We start from the raw sequence: 14125 nt of genomic DNA, 5'->3' as shown, positions 1-14125 counted from the left end.
GAAGAAATCATTCCTGGGTTTGGGCTGCCAAATAGTATATCCTTTGATTGTGACCCATATTTCACAGCTAAGGTTTGTGTGAACAGTTAAAGATCACTCGGAAGGCAGAGGCAGAGGAGAGGTCCATCCTACTGGTGGGCGAACTGACCTTGTACCAATATGTAAGACAACTCCATGGGGTTGTGAATTTTCTTTCCCATTATCTGCAGGAAAATCAATACCCTGGACTAGATCATCCAGTACATCCGTTTCAGCCTGCAGACTGGGTGCTTGTAAAGACATGGGGATTAACAACCTCCTTGGATCAGAAGAGGAAGTGGACAATCTGGGATTACGGTGATATCCCTGGGCTTCTGAAAAGTGCCATGAGAAAATTGAGAAGTAAAAAACAGCCGCCAGGGTTTCACCCTGGATGACATTTTGAGCATCCAAGAGTGATTCTGGGATCCAATGTCACATGGATCAAAGAGGGATCGATTTCCGGATCAGTGGAAGAGACACCCTCATTTCTCTGGGGAAAGGCCTCTTGTCTTGGCACCAGGAGGGGAAGAGGAGCTTTCTGGCTTCTCCCATTAAAGATGTGCCACCTAAAAACGGGAAACATTAGCTACTCATAATTGTCCATTTACAGGTAGTCCTTAATTTACAACAATTCACTTAGTGACTGTTCACAGTTATAATGGCACTGAAAAAAGTGACTTATGGTTGTTTTTCACACTTATGACCATTTTATCATCTCCAGAGCCACATGATTCACATTTAGATGCTTGACAACGGGTTCATAATTATGACGGTTGCAGTGATCATCTTTTGTGTTCTTCTGACAAGCAAAGTCAATGGGGAAGCCAGATTCACTTAACAACCATGTTACCAATTTAGCAACTGGAGTTATTCACCTACCAAATGTGGCAAGAAAAGTCGTACAATGGGGGAAAACTGACTTACCAAGTTTCTCACTTAGCAACATAAATTCTGGGTACAATTGTGGGTATAAGACGAGGACTACCTGTATTCTTTGTATCCCAAATCTAAGTGCACGGATCACTGGGGAAGCAGAATACGTTTCCACTAAGTATAATGGAATATATATTGGTAGTTCTTGACTTACGACTTCAGCTGAGTCCAAAATTTCTGTTGCTAAGGAAGGCAGTTTTTAAGTGAGCTGTGTCCCATTTTATGAACTTTTTTGGCACAGTTATTCAGAAAATCACAACTGTTAAGTGAAGAATGTGGCTGTTAAGCGACTTCCCCCATTGACTTTGCTTGTCAGAAGCTCCCCAGGAAGGTTGAAGATGACAATTCCAGGATCCTGGGAGGCTGCAACAATACTAAGTGTGAGAACCGGTCATAAATCACTTTGTCAGTGCCGTTGTAACTTCACTAAACAAATGGTTGTAAGTTGAGGACCATATACCTAAGTTGAGGTATATGGAATATATAGTAGAATATATTTACTGTATTTTTCGGTGTATAAGAAGCACTCTCCACACAAAGGTGGGTGGGAATATCTGTGCGTTTGGTACAGCCAATGTTGCCTGCCCACCCGCTGGCCCCCACCCTTCGGCCTCTGCCTCCCAGCAATTTGCCTCCATGCAGCAAACAGCAAACAGCCTGGTCAGCTTCAACACAGCCTAATTTAGCATCAGCAGCTGATTGTCTGGTTGGATCTCCCTCCCGGAATACCACCAATCAGCTGTTCTAGGCTGTGGGGATCGCCACCTCTGCATGCTCCGTTTTTTGACCTCCACACGCGGAGTCTGAAAACGGGGTGAATGGAGCCCAAAAACAGGGCACACAGAGGCAACAATAGGCAATGGCGATCCCTGCAGACCAGGGGTGAAATCTAAATTTTTTTGCTACTGGTTTTGTGGGTGTGGCTTAATTAGTGGGCGGAGCTTGGTGGTAAGGTGACTGGGTGGGCGTGGCCAAGTCAATGTCACTTCTTTTCCCTTTTTTAACCTACAAAACACAACACAACACAACTGTCTCACCCACAATATAAAAGCAGCTGTGCTAGACCCAAAATGGCCCCTGCAACAAGTAGGAACCTCATACAGCCACAAAAAGCTCAAAAAAACAACTTTCCCACTTTACACACACACAACACAACACAACACAACACAACTGGCTCACCCACAATGTAAAAACAGCTGTGCTAGCCCCAAAATGGCCCTTGCAACAAGCAGGAACCTCACACAGCCACAAAAAGCCCAAAAAACCAACTTTCACACTTCACACACACAAAATTCCACATACAGCTTTGTGAGATTTTGTGTGTTTGTGTAGTTAGAGTGAAACACTACAGAAACACACTAAATCTCAGAAAGCTGCACAAGTATTATTTTATTTTATTTTTATTTTTATATAAAAGCAGCTAAATTTAAAACTTCCTAAACTTTAAATGGCTAGGTCTAAAAAAAGAACAACTAAAAAAAAACCCAATTAACTATTTTTTTTAAAGCTCCCAAAGGGGAAAAAAACTTACCCAATAGAACAGGGGTCTCCAACCTTGGCAACTTTAAGACCTGTGGACTTCAACTCCCAGAATTCCTCAGCCAGTTTTGCTGGGAGTTCACAAGTCCATAAGTCTTAAAGTTGCCAAGGTTGGAAATCCCTGCAATAGAAGGTACAGCAGGAAGGCAGGCAGGCAGGCAGATAGAGCTGTTCACCGATGAGCTTGATTGCAGGCAGGGAGATTCAGTTGCTTGCTGATGCAATGGATCGCAGGTATTACAGCAAGCGAAGCAAGGCAGGCGTTGCGACCAGCAGCTAAGGTAACTCAGCTGGGATCGTCAGAGCTTGGATCATCAGAGCCATTTAAAAGAAAAAAAAGGCTCTGATGATCGCGCGGCTCAGCTAGGCATGGGCGGGGGCAGGGACTTTTGCTACTGGTTCTCCGAACTGCCCGCCGCCATCGCTACCTACTCGCCCGAGCCGGTCCGAACCGGGAGCATTTCACCCCTGCTACAGACTGGTACAGCTAATCGTTGGTATTCCAGGAGGCAGATACAGGCAACAATCAGCTGCTCATGCTAAATCAGACTGTGCTGAAGCTGACCAGGCTGTTTGCTGCAAGGAGGCAAATTGCTGGGAGGGAGAGGCAGATGTTTTTTTGTTGTTTTCTTCCCCAAAAGCTAAGTGCGTCTTATAGTTTGGAGCATCTTATAGTCTGAAAAATACTGTATATCTGATGATATATATATAGCCACTAATGGCATTTTGGCTTGTAGCTTTCTATATTCCTTATTTCCTGATTTGAGTCCAAGGAAAGCAAATCAGGGTATATGAGGGAGGCCCTTCTGTTGCTCCAATTCCAGTGATGAGATGCTTAATCCCTCCCTTTTCTTCCCCAGATACTCTGGAAAGTGGACTTCAACTACAGGAAGGTAAATATGAGTTCTAAGAATCACAATCACTTGCTATTTTGAGCTCTTATGCCATTAACTTTAACATGATAGAGTCACCTAAAAGAAAAATATAGGAGTAGATACCGTAAAGACTATGATGATTCAGTAAGCTTTAATGATTTTATTATTTATGACCTATTACTTGCTGTTTCTATGTACATTATGAGTTTATGCACAGGAGACAAATTCATTGTGTGTCTGATCACATTTGGCCAATAAAGAATTCTGTTCTAGTCTGTTCTAGTCTAGTCTGGTCTGGTCTGGTCTGGTCTGGTCTATTCTTGTTTATCTCCAAGGCGTCTGCCAGTAACTCTACCATCATATCAATGAGATCTTCCCCTTTTACTTCTTCAATGTTCTGGAATCTCAGGAAATGGCTTTTTCGATTTCTAAATTGATTAATAAATCCTTGTCTGCCTGTGTTAATCTTTGATTCATCTCCTCCATTCTTTTCTCTGCTTGCTCTGATTTCTCTTCTATTATCTTAATTTGTTGTTCATTTTTAGCTATCATTTGCTGGAAGTTCTTTATTTTTTCATCCATATTCTATTCTATTCTATTCTATTCTATTCTATTCTATTCTATTCTATTCTATTCTATTCTATTCTATTCTATTCTATTCTATTCTACTCTACTCTACTCTACTCTACTCTACTCTACTCTACTCTACTCTACTCTACTCTACTCTACTCTACTCAATCCCATCCCATCTCATCCCATCCCAATTTTAGTCTATTCTGTTCATTATGTATGATTATGTATATATAATCTAGAAAATTGAAGTCAGTCTTGATACAGAATGAAAAATCTGGAGAAATGGAAAATATGGGGTGGGACTGAAAAGAACATAGTGTCAGGGTTCCAAGTAACAGACCCAACAGAATCAAAACTTCAAGGCAGGCATGTTCCTCAAAGTATAGATTTATTAGGCACATATTGGCACATCTGGGGAAACCCGACTCTGAGCCCCCCTCGGGTTTCCCCCTAATTAAAAGTAAAGTTTTCCCTTCCCTCCCCATGAAGTCTATTACATGGTCCAATCAGGTCACAGTCCAAGGGTCACTCAGTCTGAGACCACACCTCCTTGCACCTGGTGGGAAAACTCTTGGTTCTCAGGAGAAAGAATTTGATTATGGCTACAATCCCCAGTTGTCTCTTCCTTCCCCCTCTCACAGCTCGATCTTGTTCACTGTGGCCACCCTGAAATGCCAAGGTGTGTATATGTGTGTGGGAAATGGTTCCAGGGCTGACACATAGAATTCCTACAAGCTAATAACACTATCAAGCTATTGATTTTACTGCCTGAGTATAAGTTGGTGAGAGACCAGGTCTTTGGGAGCAGAGAAATTAGGTCCTTTGGATCAAAGCACATAGCAAAGTTGGAGCATCAGGGTTGCCTCCACCTTGTGGGCCATCAGACTGATGAAAGCAGAGTGTCCTGTATAAGATCCTCCCCTTTTGTACATGCCTGTGATACCTTGATGCTCGCAGAGAAAAGGGCGGATCTTCTTCACATCCTATCAAATGTCCTAAGTTACCTCTGGGGGATACTTCTGACTGTGCCAGTTCACAATTGAAACATGACTGCCACTTGCTCTGCCTGATCCTCTGGATTAAGGCTCCAGGCAGAGTCCCTGTTCAACCTGGGCCATCAAAGCAACTCACTGAAGGCAAAGCCAACTACTCTTCACTCCCAAACCCATTAATCTCATATGCAAGATGGAAGCTAATGAGAATTGTGTATGGAGGCTGGAACAGGTGGAGCACTATGAAGGGTTTGAAGGACTTGGCCAGGGGTCCACAATTCTTTACAATTGCCAGAGTTGGAGAACCTTGGACAAGGCAATGGTGAGGTGTGGTTGAAAAAAACAATGACTCCTCCAGTTCTGGGTAGTAGTGGTGGTGTTGGAAGCTGAACTCCATTCACAAAGGAGACTCTAGGGTTAAACCCTTGGGAGTTGAAGACACAAACTAGGCCTCAAGCTGAAGCTCCTGTTTTTTTTTTCCCCTTCCTTCCCTTCCCCATTACAGTGAATGTAACTCTGGATCCAGACACAGCCCATCCTGACCGCCTTGGCGTCTCCGAAGATCTAAAAAGCATCAAAGGAGTTAAGCCAGTTGAAGGAAAATATTCTGTCTCAGGCCGCAACAGATTTGTATATCATCCTTGTGTCCTTGGCTGTCAGAGGTTCTCAACAGGAAGACATTTCTGGGAAGTTATGGTAGGAGATAGAGCAGGATGGGGTATAGGGGTTGCCAACAAGCCACTGAACTTAACAAACATTGATGTGCAGACCAGGCGCTGGGAGTTTCAGAAATGGGAAGGAAAATACACAGCCATATCTCCGTCAAAACACTCTGAGCTGGTCCTGACTGAGGAGCCGACAAAGATCCGCATCTCTCTCAACTCCGAAGGGGGACAAGTGAACTTTTTTGATGCCAGGTCCGCAGCTCTGCTCCATACATTCTCAGATGCTTCCTTGGTTGGAGAGACCCTTCTGCCCTCTTTCTATTTGAGCCAAGGTGCTTGCATGACACTCCCCTCAAAGAAGGGACATCCATAAACAAAATTTAGAAAAATTCCTCTTTGCCAAGCAGGGATCTCGAAAGCCTTTAAAGCAGAGATTCCTTAACTTTTTGCTACTTCAGCTTCCTTTATTGTTCTATGCCATCCTGGTCAGTCAATCAATCATTATAAAGGAATAACCTGATCAGCATTTCTATTTGTCTGGAGAAAAAAAAAATGAAGTGTCCTAGGAGGTTTATCGGCTTTAACATCATGTGTTGAGATGTATCAGTATTAAAGATACCTTATAGATAAGCCTGTCAATCATGATTTTATATGTCTGTCACAGCTCTCCATCCCATTTATGGATCATGCTTGTTTGTTTAATGTTAGTTGCAATCAATGATTGTCGATGACTCAGTATATTCTGTAATCTTTTAACTTTTTTTCTTTCCTTCTCCGTTTTTTCCGTTTCCTTTTAACACATAATTGTCATAATCCAACAAACCCCAGCAGGGCTTCAGCAAGTATTACACTCAATATAAGTTTTATAGCCTCATAGGTTTTTTTAAAAACAAATCCTAGTATTTTTCCTATCTTTTTATACTTACGTAGGTTATCTACAACAATCGGATTACTGATTGTAAGACTGACTGTAATTTTATACAGTAGGTGTCTCATGGATTGCAATTTTATGCCAATAAATTTATTCAGTGCAATACATAGAAACAGAAGATGCACAGAAGACAGAAAAAAAATAAAATAAAACATAGCATTTGTTATCAAGATAGAAAACGTGAGTTTTCTCAAGCCAAAAGTCAAAAAGAATTGTTAATAGAATGGTACAAATGAAATACATTATGAAATAAATGCATTATTTGACAATAACATTCTTTTTCCCTCTTGCTTGGAAGAGGAAGACTGTGAGTTCAAGTCCTGCCTTAGCCATGAAAGCCAGTTGGTAACTCTGAGCCAGTCATTCTCTCTCAGTCCAAACCACCTGACAGGATTGTTGTGGGGAAAATAGGAGGAGGAAGATAGGTTTGCCACCTTGAGTTATTTGTAAAAATAATAAAGGCGAGATAAAAATAAATAAGGGGAGTGAAACGTAACTCTGATATGGTGACTTTGCTTGCTGACCGCAGCTCTCTGGAACATCTCAAAGCATCTAAACAACTGAAGATAATCCTAATGAACATACCTAATACAGGTAGTCCTGGACTTACAACCGAGCCCCAAATTTCTGCTGCCAAGTGAGACACCTGTTAAGTGAGCTTTGTGCCATTTTAACTGAATCATGGTGGAAGAAGGGAATGAAAAGGAGGATGTTTTGGCAGGAAAGAGGAGGAGAGCAGGGGATAGAGAGAGGGTGAGAGGGACAGGTGAGTCTCTTTGGAGGCAGAGAAGTGGAGTCTCCTGGCTCACCTGGCCTCCACCCCACCAAGTGAGAGGGGGAAGCGACGCATGAGGAAAGGGGAAGAAAGGAATGTGAAGGAGAGTGGAGTGTGGAGAAAGGTAGGGAAAAGTGTGTGAGGAAAGGCTGAGAAAGGAGGAGGAAGGGGAAAGAGATGGAGAGAAAGGGAGGCAGGCAGGGGAATCAACAGAGGAGCAGAGGAAGTGGTAGGACAGACCAGCAAGCAACAGAGATAAAGAGGGGAGAGAGGAAGAACTGGCTGATTGGCCGTCTGACCACCACCAGCCGCGTAATCCACCTGCTGATAGGAGACTCCGGAAGGGACCGACTGGAAGGGCAATGCAGCAGAGTCCAGCCAAGCAGGGCAAGTGGAGGTACCTGAGCAAGGGATCCGAATGGAGTGGCAACCAACAACAAACAGACTGTAGCAGGGGAAGGTGTTTGGATGGTTGAAAAAGAGGGCAAGGGGACCCCAGCGTCCCTTTTGGGGATAGCGCCTACATGATGATCTTTCTTGTCACAGTTGTTAAGTGAATCACTGCATGTGTCATGTTAGTGACACAGTTGCTAATGAATTCCATTTCCCCATTGTCAGAAGGTCATAAAGGGGGATCCCATAACCGGGGGACACTGCAACCGTCATAAATATGAGCCAATTGCCAAGCGACTGAATTTTGATCAAGTAACCATAAGGATGCTCATAAATGGGAAATGTTAAAATGCTTATTATTTGACTTCACATATGGCTACCTCAGAATTACAGGGTTCTGTGTGTGTTGCGACCATTTTTTGGGAAATGAGCCTTAAACATTTAGAAAATTGTACTGGTTACCCCATTGTACGTAGAAGGAAAACGTTTGGTAGGTGAGCCTACCAACAAATGGTGCATGCAAGAAAAAAAAATGAGGCCGATGGTGACTCATCTTGGGGTCATACTAGAGGCTCCGAATATCAGATAGAACCTTGTCACACTAAATTACACCATAAAAATGAGAATTACAAAGTTTAATAAAAATTTTTTGAAAAAAAGCACTGAATTCAACTTGATATTAACTTGAATTTATTTTTGTGACCATAAAATGCTTGTAAATTACTATTTGAAGGTTCAGCATTAAATGTAACAATGCATGTCTGAATACCGAGAATTACTATTTAACCCCATTTTTGCATAAAGGTTTCTTCAAAATGGTGCAGTAATAGTCATTATCGGCTTTAGGCATCCATTTGAGCATACTTTCTATGTCATCTTGTTTTGCTTTTGATAGTGTGTGTACTTGTAGCTCAGGGGTGGGTTCTACTTAACTTTACTACCGGTTCGCAACGGGATCGCTCGCGCACCCGCCTTGCTTCTGCGCATGCGCAGATCGCTTCTGGTGACATCAAGGTCAGTGGGTGGAGCCTCCCGCTGGTTTTACTACCGGTTCTATAGAACCGGTCCGAACCGGGGGCAACCCACCACTGCTGTAGCTCTCTCTTAGGCATAGGCAATGTAACAGATGTGGCAAGCGGTATTGGCGAAGCAGGTTTCCTCATCTTCTTTTCAAAGGCACAGATGGTGACTGTGTTCAGGGCCGGATTTTCCTATAGGCTAACTAGGCTTCAGCCTAGGGCCTCAAGATCACGAGGGGCCTACACAGTGGTGGGATTCTGGGGGTTCTGGGGGGTTCGGCCGAACCCTTTGTTAAATTGCTGGCTCGCCCGCCCCTCGCCTCCCACCCGTGCAGTGCCAACCTACCGTAGCCAGGGGTAGGCAATTGTGGCTCTTTTACAACCTGTGGACTTCAACTTCCAGAATTCCTGAGACAGCTTGGCTGTCTCAGGAATTCTGGGAGTTGAAGGCCACAGGTTGTAAAAGAGCCACAATTGCCCACCCCTTCCCTAGCCTGAGTTCCGCTGCCTGGGATCCACGTGGGCTGCCGGACGCAAGAGAGCAGGCTGGAGAAAGCAGCTTCCACGCCTTCACTCACCCTCACTCTCTGCTCTGTTGGATCGGCGGCCGTTCGCTTACCCCGCCCATTCCCCATCTATTGCTGCCTCCGATGGCTGGAGGGAAAAAAAACTTCAAATTCTTGCCGCAGGGCTTCAAAGGGCCGCCCTAAAGCCAGTGGTGCAGCCGAACCCTTTGTTAAATTGCTGGCTTGCCCCGCCCCTCCGCACCACTATTTATTGCCAATAAATAGTGGTGGGCGAGGGGCGGGGGAGCCAGCAATTTAACAAAGGGTTCGGTGTTTTTTTTGTAATTTTATTGGCCCACGGAGCTTCAGCAGAGGCTAATTGGCCTCCCGGCTCTCAGCTGATTTGTCTCAGCTGTTTTGCTCAGGGCTCTTCTGCTTCCTTGCAAAGAGTGTTGATTTTTTTCCCCCTAACTATGCTGAGAAACGAAAGTGAAACTGCTTTGCTGTTGCTGCAAGGTTGGAAAATTAGGCAGGCAGAATTCTTTTCTTTTTCCTCACCAAAAAAGGTAGGTACAAACAATGGGAAATTTAGGGAAAGATTTTAAAACACAAAAGAAAAAAAAGCTCTATTTAACTAGTGAATTGTAATAATTGAGATACTATTAATTGTATATTTCTGAAAGCAGAAATGGTTAAGTTGTGGTTTGGAGGAATATATGGGGGAAATTATTTGGTTTATTATTATTGGTAAATATAATTAATGGATTTGTAAGAAATTGGATTGCATGGAAATAATTGGAATATTCATGTTCATATTGATTAATATACAAAAAAGGTAGTTATATAACTAATTGATTTATATTAAAATGTTGAATTTATATTAAACAACTAATATTACATAATTAACCAATGTGAGGATGGATATAAAAATAGATGACAATGGGAAGGGGTATAATATAGAATAAGAAGGGAAAAATTGAATTTGATTAAGATTAGAGATGAGGATGAAGGGTAATATTGGTTTTTTTACAAAAATAGATGAGGAATAAATATGGCAAAAAGGAAATATAGAAATTGTAAATTTAATTGAAATGACTAAACACTGTTTAAATTTGTGAACCGGCCAAATACTCTGTTCAAAGAAAATACATTGTATGTTTGTATGTGTGTTTCTAATTATTGTTATTTATTCATATTTGTTCTCTTTTATTCTTTAAAGTTTAACAATTCATTCTTTATCTTAATATCTTTATATTTGTTTGGGGTTGGCTTTCTTCCCTTTCATCTTTTTTATTGTATAGCAATCTTTCTCCTCAAACCTACCACCTCTCTCTTTTCTTTCCTTCTTACTTTCTCTTCCTCCCCCTCTTCTTCTCCTCCCTACTTCCTCTTCCTTTCTCCTTCTCCTCCTCTCTTCCTCCCTCTCTCTCCTACTCTAATTTCCCTTCCCTTCCTTCATCCCTCTCTATTGCTGTATCCTTTTATGCATATGGACTACTCAGAGGGCTGAAAAAGTTATTTCTGACTGGTCCTCACACTTTTGACCAGTCCTCGAACTTACGATTGTCCTCACATTTTACGTTTTTGCCCTATCTTGTCACCATGGTGAAGAGAAGCAGTTGTGAAATGAGTGACATGGTTGTTAAGAAAGCTACAATGGGCATAAATGATGACCAGTCATAAGTGCAAAGACCGGTCAAAAGTGCGAGGACCTGTCAGAAATCACTTTTTTCAGCCCTCTGGGTAGTCCTTTTGTGCATATGGACTACTCAGAGGGCTGAAAAAGTTATTTTTGACTAGTCCTCACACTTTTGACCAGTCCTCTAACTTACGACTGTCCTCACATTTTACGTTTTTGCCCTATCTTGTCACCATGGTGAAGAGAAGCAGTTGTGAAATGAGTGACATGGTTGTTAAGAAAGCTGCACGGGCATAAATGTGAGGATGGTCATAAGTGTGAGGACCGGTCAAAAGTGTGAGGCCCAGTCAGAAATGACTTTTTTCAGCCCTCTGAGTAGTCCCTATGCACATAGCCACACCCACTCCATCACATGACGAGCTAGCCACGCCCACCCAGTCACATGATTGCCAAGCCACACCCCCAACTAAGCCACGCCCACAGAATCTGTTGTTAAAATAATTGAATCCCACCACTGGTGAAAGGGCCTCATAAGTGGAATAGCCTAGGGCCTCTTTTCATCTAAATCCGGCCCTGACCGTGTTCCAATTTTCCACAGTGAAGGTTGTCTTGAACCTTACTGTTGAATTTTAGTTGGGTGAATTTTAGTTGTGAAACTTCAGCATACGGCACATTACTGTACTGAAACTGCTTTGAACACATGGAGTGGCAATTTTATGTTCCTCTCAAAGGTCTCAGCGATTTTTTTTGGGTACGTGGAATGCCAGGTTAAGTTTATTGTTGAATACTGTTTGATAGTAAGAAAGTTTGACTGGTTCAGTTCCCGTTTTGCTGCTTCTTTCTTTATACAGCTCGTACATGATGCTTACATTCAATGAAGATTCGAGGTACTCTTTTTTAGTTCTAGCACGACAATAATGCGACTCCATCCTCGGAAATGAATTAATATGGTCAATTACTGTTTGTCTGGCTGTATCAAAGAATTGCTTATGAGGGTGTTTCCCCCTCTTGTCTGTAGGTGGGGTATCTGTTACTAAATCTTTCTGGCTATGGTAGTTGTACACTGGCTTTTGACTGATTGCCAGCGTTCCTAGATAAAAATCCTTGCAAACACGAATTGCCCTGATTCACTGAATTCAGAAGTCAGTGCCCTGAAACATGTATATTTGAGTGTGACTCATAGCCACAATTATTACTAGGATCCAAATGCAGGGTTCCGGGCCTGCACTGTAATAGCGTTAGTGAATGGTATAGACTTAAAGCACAGAATACACAATTAAAAGTTCCATATCCGATTGGTATCTTCAGTTTCTGGAACATACTCGGATCCACTTGGTTCCTATAAGTCTGAACTTGCTTCCATATTGTGGAAAAGAGACATTATTTTGGTATTCACGTGTCCAGAAATGGAGGCAACGCTAGGCGCTGCAGGCTCCATCCTTGCTCCGTCACATGGGAGCAGCCAAGCACGACAATTGCCTGCTGCAAATCGAACCCTGTAGTTCTGAGTTTTCATGCGATAGTGTAGCTAGAACCTCGTCATTTTGCTATTTGTGGAGAATCTATTTAGAAATTTTACGAAATAAGTTGTTAAAAAATTAAGTCATGGTAGATAGAACCTTGTCACATTCTTAACTCATTTTTGACAAAAATGTCAGATAGAGCCCTGTAATTCTGAGGTAGTGAAATGTCAAATTGAGAGTCACTGATCTAGCCCAAAAAGAACCTCAAAAGGGATGGGGATTACGGCCAGGGTGTCCCAAGGGATGTCAACAAACTCAAGGTGTCAGCCAGCTCTGCCTTCCTCACAAATAAGGGGTGGGGCTTCCCTCCCTTAGGCCTTTGTTGACTCCCTCTAGGGTTGTTCCTGCTTTGCAGCATCTCCCCACTTCTGGGGAATATTTAAAAGAGATTTAGATGTGAATATTCTATAAATTAGGTCTCTAAAGTTTCCAGGCCCTAAACCTGTTTAGTAGTAGTACTGTAGTTGCAGTCATATTCATGGTGCTCTCCTTCCTTCCTTCCTTCCTTCCTTCCTTCCTTCCTTCCTTCCTTCCTTCCCAGAAATGCCTTCACCTGGTGCCAAAATGATGCCACTGTGGGTGCCATTTAAAGGACTCTGGGGAGGTCATCCAGAAATTATGTGCCACCACCAAAAAGGCAAGATAAAGGAGGGGGCTTGGGACTGTCTATGGCCTCTCAGAGACCCTGTTCTGATTAAAGAAGCCTCCTGAAAAAGCCCTTGAAAAAAGAGCAAAGGTGTATAAAATGTTCTCCACCCACCAGATTTCCTCCCTCCCCCCTCCTAAATTGGCCTGAGGCTACTAATAACTCTTTCTATCCATCTTTTGCCTTAAGGCACCTCAAACTTGAAGATTTCTATTCAGCAAATGATCTTATTCCACATTTTATATATTCCATATTCTACATTTACAAGATAAATCTTCTGCATCTCCCTTGTACGGACTGCCCCAGGCTGCCTCTTCACCTTGATTTTTGGCCAGTTTTAGAGCTTTTCCTGGTCCATTTCCTGATTGGCTGGCTGGGAAGGGGGCATTCCAGGCAGTTCTTCCTCTGCTGGATATTTGTATTAAAAGTGACCAAAGAAAAGAGATTAATTTCTACCTCTCCTTCTCCTTTATCTCTGAGACATCCCATCATTTGCAGCATTAGATTTGGGCTTTTATCAAGGGCTTCTTACAGTCTGTTTCATTCCAAGTTTACTCCCTCTGGTCACATGCTTCCTTCTTCCTAGTTTTTAAAAACCATTTTCCCCTTTAACACACTGGTTGGATCAATAATAATTGATTGGGAATCTGTCCTATGGATGTTTCTTTCTCCCCAGGATTTTTCAATATCTTTCCCTTTAGCAAGTGTGTGTGTGTGTGGGGAGGAACTATGGCCCTTTTATAATTTGCAGACTTCAACTCCCAACATTCCTGAGCCAGCTGGCTCATGAATAAATCAATCAGTCAATCAATCAATCAGAATAGAGCTGGAAGGGCCCTTGGAGGTCTTCTAGTCTAGCCCCCTGCTCAAACAGGAGACCCTATATACCATTTGAAATCCACAAGTCATAAAGGGGCCATGGTTCCCCACCTCTCCTTTAGCAGAATGTTTGGATCAATATTTGATGGGGTGGGGGAGCATCCCATGAATTTTGGCTTCTCCCCAGTTTTTAAAAACTTTTTTTTCTCTTTAACAGGATGCTGGGATCGATTGTAATTGATTGGTGATTAGTCCCAGGGATGCCTCCTTCTCTCC

Source organism: Pantherophis guttatus, chromosome 2 (genome assembly GCF_059756535.1).
Source record: "Pantherophis guttatus breed Tessera chromosome 2, ASM5975653v1, whole genome shotgun sequence".
In the NCBI taxonomy this organism is placed as follows: Eukaryota; Metazoa; Chordata; class Lepidosauria; order Squamata; family Colubridae; genus Pantherophis; species Pantherophis guttatus.
The sequence above is the reverse complement of the archived record's forward strand: the minus strand, read 5'-3'. Positions refer to the sequence as shown.